We start from the raw sequence: 18,054 nt of genomic DNA on the forward strand, positions 1-18,054 counted from the left end.
GGAAGACTGAGAAATTACTTAGGATTGTCATCTCATTTCTTCCTAAGAGGTTTAGTTGCCACAGTTTGGTTTAGGAAGAGAGCTTCAGCACCATCACCTCAGCTTCAGACAGTGACACTCCTAGCAAGAGCTTGTTGACCCTCTTACCGTCTCCTCGTGTCTTAAAGTTTTGGGAGTTGCCGAACAGAAATCAACCTGCCAGGTATGCTGGCTTTTTTCCTAAATTAGCTGCATGTCCCCCATTTCACCATTGAAATCTAAGACTCTGTTCTTCCATATTCCAAAATACCCTATATACCCAATATCACCTCAATTTATTTGGTATTCATTTGAATGTGAATTCCCCTTGTCCATGTATTAGACATTGAATACCTCCCATTAATCAGATTAATTTGATTTGATTGTCATCTTAGCTGTGAGAATGTAGAAGGTATGATAAAAAATAATTTTTTAATCCCCACAGGTTTGGTTATCCAGCCATGTGACATTCATGGCTGGGACAGTAACTTCTGGAAAGTGTAGTCTCTGAGAGATCATGGACATCTCCTGGCGAAAGTAAGCATTATTATTATTTTTTGCTCTGTCAGCCTTTTTGGTCTATTTCTGCAGGGCTTGGTATAATTTAGTAGTGCTGGGAGTTATTTTCTTCTCTTGTATACTTACATTGGCATGAAAACCTGTTTCTGAGGCCAGCTGCTTGGAGTTAGAGATTCAGGAATGTTTTTTATGGGCTTCTGGCTCTGTTTACATTGTGAGGACTCGGTTCTGCTCCTGCATGTGGCAACTGGGCTTCATTGTCCAGATGTAATCCTGGAGTGTGGCTGTGGGGTCCTGGTTACAGATCTGGGTTCTGTTTCCTGGGTCTGTGGCCTGAGGCTGAATCTGTGTGTCTGGGATCTGGAGTCTCTTATGGTGTGGCTTCATGTCCTGAGTTGGTGTTTGTTGTTGATGTTGGTGCAGCTCTGGCTCTAGGGTCTGATGTATGGAACCTGGTGTCCAGGGTTCCCTGTCAGTCTCTGGTGTTGAGTGTCTGGCATTCAGGGTCCATGATCTGACCTGGGTTGTAGGGACGGTTTTGGGATTGGGGCCGGGGTGTGGGGTTCAGCTTTTGGTTCTGGGTCTGCTCCGGGGTCCAGGTTTGGACCCAAGGGCCTGTGTTCTGTCCTGAGTCTGTCTGTGGCGTCTGGCATCTGCGAAGTGATGGTCATTGGCTCCAATTCAATGCCAGCAGGAGTTCCGGAGTTGGGGTGTGGGGAAGAAGGAAACGTCATGTAGTACAAATAGCTCCGTTTTGAAAGTAATGGTTGTGAGTGCAGCAAGGCTGTTAGGAAGCTCGGTATTGTTCCAGGTGAATCATGAGGCAGCACCTCTGTGGGTCAGCCCAGTGGTGGTGCTGCTTAGTTGTGAAAGCATCATGGTTGTGAGGGGGCCCTGAAGTGAGGCAGCCCCGGGGCAAGTTCCCCCTCACCCTGTGCTGCTCAGCGTTTCTCTGCTCTTTCTGGTCTGGTCCTGTCATTTACTCTCTGCTCGGCTGCACTTGCAAACAAAGAAACGCACATTGGAAAAAGGGTCCCTCCTAGTGAGGAGATCGGGCTGGGTGAGCAGAGAAAAGGCCTCTGGTGTTGTCACCAGAGCTGTGTAGGTTATTTTTATTCTTAAATTATGCCAAGTTTTCCTCTTTTACCTTCTCTCTCCCTCTCTCCCTCTCTCTCTCTCTCTCTCTCTCTCTCTCTCTCTCTCTCTCTTTACCCAAACTGAGACTGCCTTTTTTTGTGGCAGCTTACTTAAATTATAGAGAAAAATAAAAATTAATTCAAAATACTACCCAAACAGGTAACAACTGCTATTGTTTTAACTATATACCCTTCCAGACATCTCTCCTTGCCTATTTCCATTCTTCTACTTTCTGTGGATTTAATTTATTTTTCTGGGTTTGTAATATGGATACAGAACATGTGAATTTGCAACTGTTTCCCACTAATGTGCAGATTTGTTACTGTGTTTTCACATACATTTTTTAATGCATTATTTTAAATACTCAGTTGGAATGATTTTTTAACTTCAATTGTGATTCATTTTGAGGGATATTTAGAAGTGTATTTCATATCTTGTAATTGTAAGAATTTTCTGGTGACATTTACAACTGACTTCTAAATTATCTACAGTGAGAGCAAGAAACTTCATGTAATTTCAATGCTTGGAAATTTTTTAAAAACTTTATTACAATATGGTCAATGTAAAAAACGTTGTAAGCATGCATCTCTGCTTCCATCTCGTGGTCATTTTGGGAATAACACCTCAGGGCCGGCCAGCAGGAAAAGCTGTGTATAGTCGGTTATCTGTGAATGTTGTATCCAATTTGCTGCTCATGGTGTTTCTCATATTCTCATTGAATTTTTTTGAGGTGGTCTCTTGTTTCTGAAAGAGGAATGCTGTATTCCTGATGAGATAGGTTTGTTAAATCTATTAGGATTATAAATTTTTGTTTGTGTCTGTGTTGTATATAATTTAAGTTTATGATATTAAGTACATGGTGCATTTGGATATTCTGGGTAAATTAAAGTTTTTGATAGGAAGTACTCATCCTCTGTAGTCATGCTTTTTACTTTCAAGTCTACTGCATGTTATTATGTAATTTTCATGTGGTTTATGTTTCCATAATACAGGGTGGGCAAAAGTAGGTTTAGAGAGACCAAGCTTAATGTTGCTTTATTATTTAATAATTATGATGTTTTTTTTCCATGTGAACAACTGTAAAGCTGCTTTTGCAGCATCCTGTGTATCTGTTCCCATTCTTTCACTTTCAATCTTCTTTCACCCTATGGTTTAGGTAATTGACATGTTCTTCCAGTTTGTGTCTTTTCTTTTTATTGTCTGAACAAGTTCTTTTTCAGAGTTGTCCTTAATTTTATAAAGTATATACTATTAATGTATTTTTTCATTAAACAGCATGTTCACAAGTATACTTGATTCCTGGCTGTTTTGGTTGAAATGGACCACTAAAAATGAAACCTACAGATGAGGGGCGGGGCCTGTCTGAGGTCAGAGGCAGGACTGGGCTGGAGGTGAGAGGGGGCCGCAGATGTGGGTGGGGCTTGGTGGGAGGCAAATTTAGGCTGAGGGGCGTGAGGGGCTCGCAATTCTGGTGGAGAGATGAGCAAGCACGCGCGCTGGAAGTTAGGTGCTGCCGGCTGCCGGTGGCTGCTGGTCGCCGTGGTCCCGAGGTGTTGTTCACAGCCTAAGCTGATGCAAGCAACGCAATCCAGGGACAGGAGCTGAGCTGCGTAGGGGCTATGAGGTGAGGGGGGTTGGGAGGTAGATACAGCCACCCTATGGGGAGCAGAAAAGGGGGCCAGACTGTTTCTGGGGTACATGTCTCAGGTCCCAATTTAGCTGACCACTTGTTGTGGGACCACTTTTCTATATTTATCTAGAGTATATTTCAGTTATAGATAACTTTGGTCTATGGATATACAATGATACCCATTTTTAACCCAAAAACAAGATGATATTTTCCATTTGCTAAAGTTTCTGTTATTGGGTAGCAATTTCCAATTTCATTCATACAGATCCTGTATGTCGTTGTTAAGTTTATTCCCAGGTTTGTTTTTTTTACCTGGTTTTTTGAGTCGTTTTACAAAATTATATATTTACTTTACTATTTCTACATATTTATTTCTGCATGTTATTTTCCCATCAGTGCACTAAATTCTATTTGTGATTATTTTTCGTCAATTCTCATGAGTTACGAAGGTAAACATGCTCTCATGCAATAATGATCGTTAAATGGTTGTAGCTGTAGGTGACCTAGAAATAGTTAAAGCCTGAAAGAACACAGGAAGTGAGGTAATGTGAGGAGAAAGAAAAATTTTCTTTGTTAGTCATACATACTCAATAAAATAGTAACATCCTTCTTAGCATTTTAAATGAGTTTGGGGCCTGGAAGCATGGTGTTCTAGAAATCCGAAGTATTTTGTTACAGGGAATGTGCCCCGGGGAGGTAATCTGAGGAACACAGAGTGTGGCAAATGTCCACATTTTCAAAGAGGAAAACTTGAGACGGTGAAATGTGGAATGTAACAGAGTAAGAATCTTTGTTCTAAGTGACATTATGAAGAAGTTATTACGGTGACATAGGAGCAGTGGAGAGAAGCAGGGATCCTCAGACGAGTACTGTGTTTAATCACAGTGTGATTCGGGCTCCTAAGTGGACGAGTCTTCCTTTGCCTCCTGATCTATTGTCTAGGACACTTCTCCCCGACATTTGTCAGATGGCTGGCCTTTTTTATTCTTTAAGTTTTAGCTTCCATGCTTCCTGTTCCAAGAAAGGCAGCATTTCAGGCATAGGATGCAAAGGGACATGCTGTTTGTATTCTAATGGAGTCTTCAGGATACAGAACAGGGTTTGTCATTCTCAGCACTATGGACTTTTTGGGCCACATAAATCATTCTCCTGGGGGATTGTCCTCTGCATTGTAGGTGCTTATTAGCATCCATGACCTCTATTCACTGCCCACACCCTGGCTTCCCTTCCCCTCAGGACAATCTAGGATGACTCAGCACATTGCCTCAAGCCCCCTTGAGGGGGCAAAAGTCACCTTTGGTTGAGAAACAATTTGAGGCTTTTATCATTTTTGATAGCAGAAAGATTTTGGTTTGGTATGTAGGGTTTTTATTATTTTTCTACGTAAATTATTTTCCAGTCTGTGATTTATTTTGGGAAGGTATTTAGAAGTGTGTTTTAAAACATCTAAATATAGGGACTTTCTAGTAACCTTGTGACTGGTTTCCAGATCAATGGCAAAGAGAGCAATAAACAGTTTGTGACATTTGTTGAAACCTGGATTATAGCTCACTGTAGTTGTTTTTTTAAAAAGTTCCAAGTGTGTTTGAAAAGCATTTTCAATTGACTTTGTTGGTGCTTACTTTAACAGCAAGGAAAAAAAATTTCAAAATACTACCCCAAGAGTTAAAAAAAGAAGTGCTTTCATTTTATGTATATACACTTGCAGATATGTCAATGTGCACATTTCTGTCTACTTTTCTAGATTTAATTTACTATTTTAGATTCTAAGTATGGGCACAAATCTTGTATATCTTCAGCTTTTATATTTGATAATGTGTATTTAAGGGTGAAGATATTTTCCATAAGTCTTGGTATGCAGTATCTTTATCACCATTCAGTTTATCTTGTAATTGAAATTGTGCTTTATTTTTGAGGTTGTTGAGGAGTGTATTCCCTAACTACCCAATGTAAGGACTTTCCAGTCACCCATTTGTAGTGAATTCTAGCTTCAGTGCAATAGGAGCGCTCAGAGAAACACGTTGTATATAATTTCATTGCTGCAATGCTGGTTGAAACTGGCTTTGTATCGGCTTGGCCAAAAGATAAAAAGTTTTAGTAAAATGGAATGGAATTATGAAGATTCCTGAAAGACTGCAGAATAGTGGGACAAAATGGTGAATACGTTGTTGAATGACATTACTGGTGAAAACGAAAAACGTCTCTTTCATTGTGTCTTTACCTAAAAATCCAATGAACCTTTTGGCCAAGCAAATAGTAGTGTTGCAAGTGTGCATCTCTGCTGCCCTCTCGTGGGCATTTCAGGAATAACATGTTAGTGGCAGGTGAGCAGGAAAAGTGGTTGAGTGTAGTTAGAACATCAATGAATGTTGATTGCAATGTTACTGAGACGTGTATGTAGTTACTTTTAAGTATCAGGCCATACTAGTTACCTTTTGTTCCTGATTTCTATATTAACAGCAACGACAGAAAGAAACATACCGTATACAATTTTAGTCCTTTGAAATTTGTTAAAACTCGCCTTTGCACAGGATGGTCCCTTTGAAAATTGTCCCAAGTGTGTCTCTCTGTTGCCATCTCATGTGTCAGGCGAGATGACAAATCTCATCATCTCACTGGTGTGGCTGTGGCCTTCCTCTCAGTTGTGGCTTCAGGGTCACGTGCCTTGCACTCGCGGGACCCTCTGCCCACTGCTGGGTGCAGGCAGAGGAGGATGGTCCGCATTGCACTGGACAGGGACAGTCAGTCCTCTGACCCCCTGTGCGCAGTGCAAGGCCCTGCTGGCAGGCGGTCGCTCTCTCAGGCCATGTCTGCTGCTGTTGCCACAAGATTTAACAAGTTTAGCAAAGTAACCTCTTCTCAACTGACTGATCACAGTCATGAAATTGGGAAGAGTTTATTAGTTTCCCTTGTGTTGAGTAGTTTGTAGGATTGCCTCCAAAAAAGTCACATCCCACGAATGCTGCACTTTTCATCAATTACCTATCACCCATTTTACCTCTATAAGACCCTGTTTCCCCATCCTCCCAAATGTTCTTTATCCCTGCTATCACCTCATTGTCTGGTCTTCGTTTGTGCTCATGCATATATGAAATGTGGAATATCCTGTATTGATCAGATTATGTTATTTTGATTATTATCCCACATGTGTTAGAGCCGACAAGGTTTGAGGAAAATAACTGCTTTTTAATCCCCCCCAGTTTTAAAAAATTGCCGGTGAGGAATGAACGGCGAGACAATGCTAACTCCTGAACCTGTTGCAAGTGAGAGACCATGGACGTCTGCCCTGCAAGGTCAGCATCCTTTTTGTTCGCTCTGTCTTTTGGCCTATCGCTGCTTGGTTTGGTAAAAGGTTGAAGTTTGCATTTGGAGAGACGTGGGTTTTATCTTATTGAATGGCAGCGTTGTTTACAATGGGAGGATCCGGTTCAGCTTCTGCCTGTGGCCTCTGGCAACCGGGGCCCGGTGTCTGGCCCCAACTCCAAATTCTGGCCATAAGGTCCTGGTTATCAATGTGCATCCTGTGTCCAGGGCCTGTGCTTCAGAGTCAAAATGCATTCAGTTGTGTGTCTGCGGTCTCGCACCTCTTAGGTTGTGGCTTTGTGTCCTGGGCTCGCATGTGAGGTCCACTTGCAGATGAAGCTTTTGGTTTTGGTGTATGGAGTTCGGCATTAAGTGTCCCATGTCAGTTCTTGGCATCTGGTGTTTGGCCTTCAGACTTCACGGTCTGGCTCGGTTGAGGGCACACGGCTTAGGGTTTCGGGCTTTGGGCCTGGAGTCCCAATTTTGGTTTGGGTCCGCTCCAGGGTCCAGGTTTCAGAGTCAAAGGTCTGTGTCCAGGATCCTGAGTTTGGCTCTGGTGACTGGTGTGGGTCAACAGACGATCATTGTGTCCAATTCAATGTCAATATGAGTCCCCAAGTGAATGGAGTCGAGGCAGGTTAGTAAAAAAGGTAGGGAAATTCCTTGGTAGTGGAATGGGAAAAGTGAGTTTGATAGCAGAGTAACAACAATGATTTACAGCCCGGTAATAAATCTGAGGATCTTATCTTCCCTAACCAAGGATATTTGAGAGTAAATGGTTCACACATTGCAGACCACGCAGGGGAAGACCCACCGCAGTCCCAGCCCTTTTCTGGTGACTTTTCTGAAGGAGAAATCACCAGAGAAGGACCCTGATCATTCTGTGTGCTCGTTTTGTTGCATGAGCACATGAAAGGACAGCCCTGGAAGTCAGAGTACTGTGTGCAGATTGCTCTTCTAGGACCCCCTCTAAAGTTCTCAATGTTAGAAAACAGGTAAAACCCTAAAAAAAGGACCCAGCGTGCACTGTTTGTTGAGCACACGTGCGCCTTCCCTTCTCTTCTTTGCTGCATATCTTCGCTCTGTTTCTCCTTCTCTCCAAAGGTCCCCAGGAGACTCGCAGCCAGGGGAGCCATGGGCAGCAGCAGCTCGTCCCAGGCTCACCCCCTGATCCTGTCTCCAAGGACCTTCTTTGTGTCTAACTTTTCCGTTTCCCAAGAAGCAGTTCCACCTATGCTCACTCTTGTTGCTGTGATTGTGCCTCTTTTCTCTGAAGCCCTTTCTCTGTTTCACTGTCCTTAGATTTAATGTACAAACTCTCCAAATTCCCTGGCTTTGTGTTGTGCAATTGTGCTGCAGGAAGTCAAGAATCTACACACAAGAGACCTTTCCAGGGCAAACCCCCTTTGGGTACAGTCCCTTTTCCATGACAGAATAAGCAAAGTTTGTTTATTCATTTATCTGTGGATGGACATTTGAATAGTCTCCATCTTTCAGTTGTTAACAGTGCTGTTATGAATAATCCTGTATAAGTTTGTTATAACATCTGTTTTCACTTTCTCAGCTATATATTTCTAAGTAGAATTATTGAACACAGGATCATTTTTTTGAGGAAATGTCAAATTATTTGATACAAGGTCTGCAATACTTTACATTCATGAAAGAAATGGTCAATCATTCTAATTATTGTTTTTGATCATCAACATTTCTCAGTACAGCCTTTGTAGTGTCTGGGAAGGGGTAGTGTGCTGTGATATAGCCATGGAACATCTTCTCTGGTATTTTTTTATATTGTACCATTTCTATGAATGTCTTCTCATCAGAAGGGACTATTCAAGTTTTTAAAAAATCTAGATGTCTGCTTGGGTGTTATGGCTCATTGGATGGAGCATCGGCCTGTAAACCAAAGGGGTCTCCAGTTGGATTCCCAGTCAGAACACATGCCTGGCAAGAAAAGATCTGTGGTGCGTGTGGAGAAGATGCTGTGACTGACGGAACGTGTCAGAAGTGGATTGTGAAGTTTCACGGTGATTTGTCCCAGGGGTAGGCAGACCAGGTGCAGTGGAGAGCCCTCAACAGCAGGTGTTCACTGAGAGACAGGCAGGGAGGCAGGAGACAGGCAACATGTTCAAAGTATCCTAATCAGGCTTTGAAAATCATTTGCACCAGCTTGGTTACGTCAATTGCGTGGACGTTTGGGCTCCACAGGAGTGAAGCCGGATGGTGGGAGAGGCTTCTTGACCAGATTTCCATAAGTGGTTCTCCACTGAAACATGATGAAAACGTTCCATTTCTATGAAGTCTGTGTTTTGGGGGGTAGGATGAATCTTTGCTATTTGAGAATCATGTGGGACGGGAGAGACGGTGGGCAAAGGAAGGAACCACCACTCGCCCTTCCAAAGGCCGGTCTTTGTCCAAAGGAGGTGATGATGGCCTTGTGGTGGATTCGGGAGGGAGTCCTGCAGTAGGAGCTCGTTTCAGAAAGCCAGCAGGTTACTGGCAACACGTATTGCTTCCCATCATACTAACTGCAAGCTCCGCCCGAAGGAAAGAGTCTGGAATTTGTCAGCAGAAGATGCGCAAGGTTAGGATTAGGTGAGAGAGCACATTTCTCTTTGGTGACCAGGGAAAACGCTTCCAGCCTGGCTGTGCAGTCCCGATTCCTCCATAGTACTCAGAGACCCTGCTCCTTCTCACATCCATTTAGTTCATGTCTCTGAATTTTTCTTTATGGAGAGAAATTTCCATTCCCTGGAAGACTGCATCAGACACCTGGAAGAGTTCTCTGCTCCAAAAGAGAACCATGTTGTGGGACGACGGAATGGTGAAATCACAAGAATGTGCCAGAGGTTAGTGGAATGGAAACGGTGAAGACATTGTGCAGTTATGTCGTGGGGGGACAATGAAAAGCGTGCCCGTCATTGCATCTCAGAGTAAAAAGCCAAGGACCCTTTCAGCCAGGCCATTAGTAAGCTATGCGTTCCATCTGCTGGTCTCTGCCGCCATCTCGTGGCCATTTTGGGAAATGACACCGTAGTGTAGGGCTGCAGGAAAAGTGGTCAAACCCAGTGGAGAATCAGTGACTTTTCATGACAGTGGTATTTACACGAGCATTTCAAAACGTCCCAATGTCAGCTCTGTCCAATCACCTTGTTACATTTTCAGATCTCGCTGTGTAGCGCAATAGATTCAGATTTCTACAAGTGCAAGTGTGCCTGAAATTCATCTTTCATTTGCTTTGTCCATTGCAGCTTCTTTAAACAATGCCCAGGTACAGTTTACTTAAAATTCTCCACCAAGAGGTAAAAAAAATAAAGTAAAATACCCGTGCTTGTATTTTATGTCTATGCTCTTCCGGACATGTCTACAGGCTCATTTCCTTCTGTTTGCCTGGAGTTTGTTTAGTACTTCAGGTTCCTCATAAGGGTGCGCAATGTGTACATTTCCAGCTTCTGTTTCTAACCTGAGCATTTAAGAGTAAAGACTTCTTTGTCAAGTTTTGGTACGGAGCATGTTCACTATCCTTCAGGTCAAGTTATTTTGTCATTCCAATGGTGGTTCACTTCAGAGGTTCAGTAGGAGTCCATTTCATAAGTTTGGAAGGACAGAACCTTCTAGTCATCCATTCTCAGTGAATGGCAGCTTAAGTGCTATGAGGTCCAAGAACATAGGATTTCGATGCTCTGAGGCTGGTTGAATATTGCATGAAATCGGCGTGGCCACAAAGTTTTTGTGCCCCCACCCCTGCCTGTCAAGTGACTCCGGTCCTGTGTAGTTGTGTTTAAGGTTCTTTGAAGCCATTATTTTAGAATCTTTTGTGAGACTTGTCGTATATGCTTGTGTGTAAAAAAACTCATTCAAACTGGTGAATATGTGTGTGTCCATTTTCACACTGAAGATGGATGACTGTGAGCTATGTTTTTGGCACATTAGGCTCTGTCACATCCAGAAAGGTAGAAGCATAACTGTAAGGGAAAAAAGCTCTGTGGTGTGCATGGAGTAGGCGCTGTGAAGGATGGCATGTGTCAGAAGCGGATTGCCAAGTGTCATGCTGGAGGTTCCTCGTGTGCAGTTGCTCCACGGGTGTAGCGCCCCAGGTGCAGTGGAGAGCCATAAAGGACAGACGTTCACTGAGGACAGATCATGTTGTGACAGCAGGGAGACAGGCAACGTACAGAAAGCATCCTAATCGGACTTTGAAAATCGTTTGCACCAGCTGTGTTACATTATCCCTTTGACTTTTTTGTTCCACAGAAGTTAAGCAGGGTGGTGGGGGATGCTTCTTGACCACATATCCACATGCATTTCTCCGGTGAAACATAAGGGATCTGGTCAGTTTTCAGGTGAAATCGTGAGTAGGGGATGGGTCATTGCTGTGTTAGAATAACGTGGAACGGGAGAGATTGTGGGGAAAGAAAGGAACCACCACTCCCCCCTCCAAAGGGCGGTCTTCATCCAAAGGAGATCAGGTCGTTTATGTGCTGGGATCTTGAGGGAGTCCCGCAGAAGGAGTTCCATGTGGAAAACTAGCAGGTGACTGGCAACAGGTACCATTCCCCATCAGACCAGCTGAAAGGTCCACCAAAGGGAAAGAGTCCAGAGTTTGCAGGCAGAAGACACGTAAGCTTCAGGATAAGGCGAGAGCGTACGTTTCTGTTTGGTGACCTGGAAAAAACGGTTCCATCCTGGCCGAATAGTGGTGATCCATCCGCAGTGCTCACTATACCTTGCACCTTTGTACAGCCGCTTAGTTTCTTTCTGAATTTTTCTTTTTGGAGAGAAATTTCCATTCACTCCAAGAATGCAGAAGGCACAGGGAAGAGTTCTTTGATCCGCAAGAGAACAGTCTCGTGTGGTGATGGAATGGTGAAGTTGCCTGTAAGGTGGCAGAGGGCAGCGGAACAGAACAGTGACGACTTTGTGCAGTCACGTTGTTTGGGGAAAATGAAAAGTGTGCCTGTGATTGTAGTCACGGTAAAAAGCCAAGGAACCTTCCAGGCCAGCCCTTCCTGGCCTATGCGTCTCATCTGTTAGTGTCTGCTGCCATCTGGTGGCCATTTTCAGGAATGACATCTTAGTGTAGGTCAGAAGGAAAAGTGGTTGATTCCAGTGCCATTTCAATGACTTGTCAGGGCAGTGGTATTTACAGGTGCAGTTGACAGCATGTACATCTCAGCAATGTCCAGTTACTTTGTGAGCGGTTTTTAAGTGAAGGGAAAGGGAGAGATGAATGTGGTTTATGTGATATTTTTAGGAACTGGCTTTGTCGTGTAGTAGAGTCAGGTTTTGTCAAGTTGCAGGTGAGCTTGAAAATCATCTGTCATCGGTGTGTGTGCTGCGGCTTTCTTAAAGAACGCGGAGGTAAAATGTGTACATAATGCTGCACCAAGAGATACCAAAGAAAGCAAAGTAAAATATCAGCGCTGTTATAGTATGTGTTGCCCTTCCGGACATGTCTACAGTCTCGTGTCTTGGATTTGTCTAGACTTCATTTACCATTTTAGATTCCTCGTATGGGTGGAAAACTCGTCCATTTCCAGTTTCTGCTTGTAACGTGTTCAGCGAAGGGTGAAGGTTTCTTTTCAAGTTTCGGTCTGTAGGATGTGTAGCGTCGTTCACGTGAAATTGTTTTTTAATCGTAGCAGTGGTTCATTTTGGAGCATCTGTAGGAGTCTGTGTCAGAAGTCCCGAACAAAGAACATTGTCCTCATGCAGTCTGTGTGGATGCTAGCATAAGGGCTATGAGAGTAGAAACACACCGTATGAGGTTTCGAGGCAGCGCTGCTCGTTGAACCTTGCCTTCAGTCAGGCTGGCCAAAAAGTCCATCGGGCCAAAAAGCTGGTTCGCTCCCCAACCCTACTTCCACTGCCACAGCCTTGTCCGCAGTTGCTCATACTTGCCTTTAACGTCCTCTGAAACGGTTTTGTCAGACTGTGTCGGGGCAGCCATCCTATCAGCGTGCAGAAAGAATACCTCATCCCAATTGGAGAAAGTGCGTGTGGCCCTTTTCCCGCTGAAGACACCTGAAGAGGCGCCACGTTTCCGCCCCCTTTGGCTTTGTCATTTCCAGAAAGGTACAAGTGCACCGGTAAGGTAAGAAAAGGTCTGTGGTGTGTATGGGGAAGATGCCGTGAGTGACGGAATGTGTCCGAAGGGGACCGTGCGTTTCATGCCAGAGATTTTCCTCACCCAGTCGCCCCACGGGTGGGCAGATCAGTTGCAGTGGAGAGTCATCCAGGGCAGATGTTCACTGACTCCACACTGCGTTATGGGATGCGGGAGACAGGTGACATACTGAAATTGTCTTAATCTAGCATCGCAAATCATTTGCTCCATTAAGGTTCCGTTAATCACTTTGACACTTGGGTTCCACAGAAGTTAAGCAGGGTGGTGGGGCACCCCTGTCGATCACATTTCCAGAACCGTTTCTCTACTGAAATATAAGGAAAACCTTCTGAGGACAATTTAGGGGGGCACAGTGAATAGTTGATATTTGAGAATAAGGTGTGATAGGAGACATGGAGCAAACAAAGTACCAGCAGCAGCAGGCTCTGTAAAGGGTGGTCTTCATCCATCAGAGGTGATGGTATCCTGTGGTGGAATGAGGAGGGAGTCCCGCAGTGGGAGCTCTTGGGGAAACCATCAGGTTACCAGCAACAGGTATGGCTCTCAGTTGGACCCAGTGAAAGTACCGTCCAAGGGAAAGAGTCTGGAATTTGTCAGCAGAAGACACATATCTTGAGGATAAGGTGAGAGCACACGTTTGTCTTTCTGACCAGGGAAAAACGGTTCCAGCCTGAGAATGCAGTGGTAGTTCATCCACAGTACTCTCCAGACCTTGCACCTTTGCATGGCCATGGAGTCTTGTATCTCAGGATTTGTTAGTGGAGAGAAATGTCCATTCCCTGGAAGACTGCCGAAGGCATTGGGAAGAATTCTGTTCTCCGAAAGAGAACAGTGTTGTGGGAGGATGGAATGGTGAAATCACCTGAAAGGTGGCAGAGGGCAGTGGAGAAAACAGTGAGGTCGTTTTCCAGTCACGTCGTCTGGGGAAAATGAAATGTATGCCTGTTATTGCATCTCAGGCCAAAACACCAGGGAACCTTTCAGCCCAGTCATGAGCGGAATATGCGTTCCATCTGATCGTCTCTGCTGCCCTCTCGTGGCCATTTTCAGGAATCACACCTTAGTGTAGGTCAGCAGAAAAAGAGGTCGGTTCCAGTGGACTATTAGTGGCTTTGGAGGGCATTAGTATTTCTAAGCACATTTAAAAACGTCTCAATGGCAGCACCATCAAGTTACCTTGTGACTGGTGTTCAGCTTAAGGGCAGAGGGAACTATGAAAGTGTATGATGTGACCCTTTTTTTTGAAGTGGCTTTGCAGCATAGTAGTGATGCTTTGACAAGTTTCAGGCATGGTCGAAAATCATTTGTCATCGCCGTGTTTGGTGTAGATTTCTAAAAGAATGCGGAGGTAAAATTCATACATAATGATGCACCAAGAGGTATCCAAGAAAGTGAAGTACAATATCAGCGCCATCACTGTATGTACATGCCCTTCCGTACATGTCTACGGGCTCGTTTCTTGGATTTTTCTGTACTTAGTTTATCACTTTAGATATTTCATACTGGTGCAAAAGTTGTGCATTTTGCTTCCAACGTGTTCATCAAGGGTGAAGATTTCCTTTTCAAGTTTTGATACGGGGCATCTTTACCATCAGCTATGTCGAGGTATTTTGCAATTCCAAATGCCATTAATTTAGGAGTTTCTATAGGAGTCTATTTCTGAAGTCATGAACAACCGAACTTGGCCGTCATCCATTCTGTGTGAATGGTCGCTTAAGAGCAATGAGAGCAAAGAATATATTGTGTAGGATTTGAAGGCTGTGATGCCGGTTGAACCCTGCCTTCAATAGGTCTGGTGAATATGTCAGTTCAGTCCCCAACCGTCCACTATGACACACACCTACCCCATCTCCTTGGTTTGGTCATGTATCCTTTCCTTAATGTCATTCAAAACCGCTTTGTTAGATTGCACCGTGACGGCTGTCATACCAGCTCGCGTTACAAAAAAATCTGAACACAAGTGGTGAATGTGTGTGTGGCCATATTCACAGCGAAGATGGAATAACATAAGCTATGTATTGGGCCCTCTTTGGTTTGTCATTTCAAGAAAGGGAAGCACAATTGTAAGGTTCAGAAAGATGTAAGGTGTGTACGGAGACGTCAGTGTGACTAACACAACACGTCTGAAGGGTTTCGCGAGGAGTCACACCAGGGATTTCCGGTGTGCACTTGTCCTATGGGTGGGGCAGAGCAGTCGCAGGGGACAGCCACCCAGGGCAGACATTCCCTGAGGGAAGGCCACGTTATGGTACACGGGAGACAGGCCACACAGTCAAAGCACCCTAATCAAGCGTCGAAAGACATTTGCAGTAGCAGAGTCGGGTCCATCACTTATATGTTTGGGTTCCACACAAGTAAAGGGGGGAGGAGGGTGGACCCACCTAGACCACCTATCCACATGCGATTCTGTACTGAAACATAAGGAAAGCTTTACGTTTCCAAAATGAGTTGTGAGGGGTTGAATCATTGGTATTTTAGAATAATGTGGAATGGGAGAGATGGAGGGCACACAAAGGAACCAGCACCACCCCCCTGCAAAGGGCGGTCTTCATCCAAAAGACATGAGTTTGCACTTGTGGTGGATCGTGCTGGGGCCCAGCCTCGGCAGGTCTCAGGGTCCCCGAAGGATGGATGGCGCGTGTAAAGAATGAGGGGTCAGACACCAATTTTGATGCCGGAGAATGGCCAGCATCGTGTGGGTGTGACCGAAATCTAAGAGTTTAATTAAGCTTTATTTTTATAGGGATTTGTTATATGACATCAAAGGAATAGGCTCATGGCATGATTTCTCAAGCAGAAAAAGTCTATACAGAAATTCCAAGAAAATGTATAGGGAGTTCTACAGATTTGTTCATAGTAAACAAAGTTTATTTTGACCAGGAGGGGTATCAATCAGACAACCACAAGTAACTACATCTGCAAAGTTTCAAATGTCTTATCGATCATTCGATGTCTAACAAAGTTTTCATAATTTGTCATAGGTCAGAAAGATACGCTAGACTAGCTAGCGGTTATATGTGAACTATTAAAGGGCCTATGTGGTTAGGCTTTCTAACTCAGCCATCTATCTTCCCGTTTAGGTTCTTTCTTTCTTTCTTTCTTTTTCTTTTTTTTGTGTGTGTGTTCAAGTACCTTAATAACACATTTACCATGTTATCACCATGGAATGTAAAGTCAAGTTAGTCAGGAGATCTTCCCAAGTGCAATAAGGCCTTCTGCAGTACACACAAGTTTGTGTATGTCTGACCAGAGCTTGCTCTTACATCATTAACCACGTCCATCACAGGTAAATTGTGTAGTTTAACATCTGTGATGCTTCCAGAGAAAAATAAACATAGTGTACACAGTTAAAAATTGTTTTTCATCACCTCTGCATTAGCACTTAAAATACACATTTCTATTTCAAGGTGGCATTTAAAAATTATTGTAACATAACAGCAACAAAAATATAACCCTGCAATTACAAAATAGTCAAATTAGGATCCACAATTATCTAATGTTTACAGGTATGACTCTAAAATAAATACTACCTTCTAGCAGCTGTCATTAGCATTTTAGGTTTGGTTTAAACACACACACACACACACAGATGTTCAGTTGTGGGGAGGTTTGTAACAATGTGTGCTGTGCACCGTTCTGAACGGGATAAGAGCCAACCAGCCCTAAAAACAGGAGTGGTTAACCAGGCCACGAGGCAGGCAGAAAAAAAAAGCTGGGGCAAAGAGGGTTCCTACATAACATCAAAAGCACGTGACATTCTGCAGCAAGTGAGAGTATTCGGGATCGGCAGGGTGTCTCCATCAGAACTAACTTCCCCAAAGAGAGCAACAAGGTGGACACTTTGCTACTGTCAAGTGCATTTAAAAGGGGCATGTTTCTTATGTGCTAATCTGACTCCTCTGAATGACCCAGTTAGTGAACTAGTCACTAGTAATTTAGTCACAGCAAACCAAGCCTGCAAGCAAGGAAGCCAATATTCAAATTACCATGTTCCTATTGTCTGACCCACTCAAACGATTTATTTTCAACATAAATAAAGAACCTCAATATGAGATCTCTAACTACGGCCACCACCAGCACCACCACGGCCAAGACAGTAGCTCTTCTCCTAGGGTTTAGGTTTCGTCCATAATTCCTTATACAGGGAATAGGCCATACCGAGAGTCATCGCTCCCACAACAAAGCCTTGGGCTGCCTCGCGCATGTGGATCAGGTGGACCGACATTGTAGTGCTCCCCTGGCTCTTCAGTTTATACAACCCGTACGCGACGATTGCTACCAAACCCTCCATTCCAATAGGGACAAACGGTGCCTCTTTAGCTTTTCGGACAAATTTAGATCCCTGACCCTCATCATATGAAGAAAGAGAAACGTCTGTGTTGGATGACATACTGTTTGAAGAGTCTTCCAACACCAGCACCTTTCAAATACCAACCCGCTTCTGGTTCTTTCTTTATGCACTTTGCAGGGGATGATCTTTGTATTTGTTCCCTCATGCTTAAATTATAATACTTCACCTATTTTCTTTGCTCTTTTATCCATCTAGTTCCATCCAACATTATTCCTGTCCAAGGTTGTATACTAAGGGGGATGTCTAGTAACATTTTTCTCCATTTTTTCTGGCAATCTGGCATGCCCATTGTCTAATATTAATCTTGCAATAGGTAGGAGAAGTAGGCTGTGGAGGACTTATAAGGGACTTTTGTTCAATGGCCAAGAAATCATTTTTTTACACTTGCGTTGGAATTCTGCAGATCAGTGGACCAGAAATACAAGTGATCAAAAATCGCAGCAAGTAGTAATAGCAAAGACAGACTTGCAAGAAGAGATAGACAGGGAGTCCAGCCATAGCTGCCTCTCCCGACTCTGTCAAGGGTCGGCTGTTGGTTGGCTCCCGACAGGATTGCAGATGGAGTTCTGCAGTAGGAGTTCTCTGTGGAATTCCAGCAGGTTAGTTGCAACAGGTACTGCCTGCTGTCAGACCACCTGAAAACACCCTCCGAGGGAAAGAATCCAGAATTCATTAGCAGAAGATTCTGAAGCTTCAGGATGAGGTGAGAGCCCATGTTTGTCTTTGGCGACCAGGGAAAAGGTTTCCAGCCCGGCCGTGCCGTCGTAATTCATCTGCAGTATTCCCCAGACCTCGCACGTTCATGTGGCCATTTCGTTCAGTATACTCAATTTCTGTCATTGGAGAGAAATTTCTGGTTCCATGAAGACTGCAGAAGGCCCGTGGAACAGCTCTGGGCTCCTAAAGGTAACAGTGCTGCAGGAGGACGGAACGCAAAGTTCCCTGAAAGATGACAGAGGGCAGTGGAAT

The 18,054-nt window shown here is 44.0% G+C and overlaps 1 pseudogene; it reads right to left on the reverse strand.

Annotated features, from left to right (window-relative positions):
• Positions 1–16,842: 16,842 nt before the first annotated feature.
• On the reverse strand, positions 16,843–17,150 carry LOC128779788 (HIG1 domain family member 1A, mitochondrial pseudogene; annotated as a pseudogene).
• Positions 17,151–18,054: the final 904 nt, after the last annotated feature.

Source organism: Desmodus rotundus, chromosome 12, assembly GCF_022682495.2.
Source record: "Desmodus rotundus isolate HL8 chromosome 12, HLdesRot8A.1, whole genome shotgun sequence".
NCBI lineage: Eukaryota > Metazoa > Chordata > Mammalia > Chiroptera > Phyllostomidae > Desmodus > Desmodus rotundus.